This window comes from Lissotriton helveticus, chromosome 12, assembly GCF_964261635.1.
Source record: "Lissotriton helveticus chromosome 12, aLisHel1.1, whole genome shotgun sequence".
In the NCBI taxonomy this organism is placed as follows: Eukaryota; Metazoa; Chordata; class Amphibia; order Caudata; family Salamandridae; genus Lissotriton; species Lissotriton helveticus.
The window spans coordinates 128718744-128720952 of NC_136073.1; the positions used below are offsets into that span (position 1 = coordinate 128718744).

General features: G+C 40.8%; 1 non-coding gene across 1 annotated transcript; it reads right to left on the reverse strand.

Annotated features, from left to right (window-relative positions):
• Positions 1-310: 310 nt before the first annotated feature.
• TRNAN-GUU (transfer RNA asparagine (anticodon GUU)) lies at positions 311-384 on the reverse strand. The gene has a single exon. It is a non-coding gene; the product is annotated as a tRNA-Asn (tRNA).
• Between the last annotated feature and the right edge of the window lie 1825 nt (positions 385-2209).

The following is a 2209-nucleotide window of genomic DNA, read 5'->3' on the forward strand; positions in this document are numbered from 1 at the left end:
AGGCGAGCAAGAAAATAGGGACTGGGTTCTAATTTGGTGCGTCGTGTTATGCGGCGCTAGCAGCAAGCTTTTTATGTCGCTAGCCGCACTCTTCATTTCTCTCAAAAATGAGAATTTAAAACGAAGAGCATCTAGTCCCAAAGATGGACTTTCTTTTTTTTTTACGTACTGTGATGTTCATATCAAGCCTAGTTACAGCGATAAATGAAAAATGAAAGGGTTAATTTAGAAAGATATTTACTGACTCAATTGAACTTGTAATAATTTTCAATATGTTTCCATAAAGTTTGTATATTTATCAAAATCATTGCGTCCCTGGGTGGGCTTGAACCACCAACCTTTCGGTTAACAGCCGAACGCGCTAACCGATTGCGCCACAGAGACATAGATATTACCGTGCAATAGGAATATTCTCCGACACCGCTGACATAGTTTTCGATGTGTAAGGTGTTTTTCATCATTATGTGCTACATTTCATAAATATATGTATGTTATATGTATGTTAAATACTTGAGTGCTGTTTGGTATGATCCCCATTTCAAACTGGGGGGTCATTGCAGTCTGCCCATTAAGTGGGTTCTCAAACTCGGTGGTGAACGCTTGGAATTATTTGCTGATTTGAAAACCCACTTGTCGTAGGGTTAAACAATCCATTTATTTATTGGGTCTGATTAACCATATTATTATTATTTAAAGACACATTGAATATGATTTATATGAAGTAAGCCTTCACTTATTTTATATTACATCGCAGGACCCAATAAACTCAAACGTTGGTAAATATGTCTTATGGCCATGCAGTGGCTATTGGTCCAAGGACAGCAGTGCCGCTGCCAGGGCTGTTATATCCATAAGGCAAGGTGTGGCATAATGTTACAGCGCCACTAGTGTGTGGCAGCAAAGGACTTTGTTATGCAGGAGGGTGAATTAAATGCCATGTTCACATGGAAGACAACATAAACAATATTAAACAATGTCTAAAACAGTACTGTCTCCACTAAGGAAACAACAATCATTGGCCTCCTTGCGTCCGGCCAACGAACCATTTTCATCAAAAACTAACAAATAGTCCAAAATAAAAATAAACAAGCATTGGCATAGCCAATAGGTCTCGCCTTTGGGGCCTTAGAAGTGTTTAGCCATGCAACAGTTGATGTTGTTGCACCAAGGATATTGTGCTGCGTAACTAAATACTTAAAAGGTCCCAAAAGCGAGACCTATTGGCTATGCCAATGCTTGTTTCTAATGCTGACTTTTCCCCTGACTGCTTCAACGCCCTTCTTGAAGGAGCTGACTACCTATCTTCAGCCAGCCCTGGTATTTCAGTAAACAACGCTTTGTAAAATGGGATTGTTCATCCCACACATACATTGCTAAAATCAAAAATATAAGATCTTTTTAAAAAACTCACTTTTTCTTAAAAATCTAAACAAAACATAAAAAAAGGCTAACTGTATTACACATGACACAGGACCATTTGGAAGATATGCAGCAGGGCCTTAACATTTTTTCCCAAAAGGAGAACAGATGGTTTCAACGAGGGAGAGGTCTCTAAACACTTCCCATTCACAGAAATGTGATCAATGAGTAGTCCAGCATGGTGCTGAACTTTGACCTGCTAGGCCATTACATCTATAGTTTATTAGACTAGCACAGTACCAGGATGGAGAGAGGATCCAAAATATTGCAGAATGTTCAAGGCTTTGAGGCAGCACGTCAGGGTGTGAAGGATAGGGGTATCAGGTTTCTGTGTAATGCACATGAAGGCACTGAACGTAAACTGAAGATAATTTATTAAGAAAATAAGGTCAATATTTTCGGGCAGATACATACCTCCCCGTCAAGAGATGTACAGCTAAGGACAGTTTACAGTTCACAACGCTGCAGACTCTAAACATACTTACCTATCCGGGACAAGCAAGTCACGGCATTTCTCCTTCACTGCACCAAACACTTTGAATTGTTCGACTACAAGACAAAAGCTTTCATGAAAATGGAGGAAAAAAGCTCGGAGAGAACACGATCCAGGACACAAGGTTCTGCAGCTTGCAGGTAACTTTGGAGGGGAGCCTGCAAGGTTACCACTGTATGAGCTGTGCAGGCAGCTGCAGCGCCTGCCGGCTTTGCCATCTATGTGCTTTGTCACGCTTCTGATGTATGTGGGAGTCAGGGAAGCTACTATGACTGCATCATGAGACGCTCCCTGCAT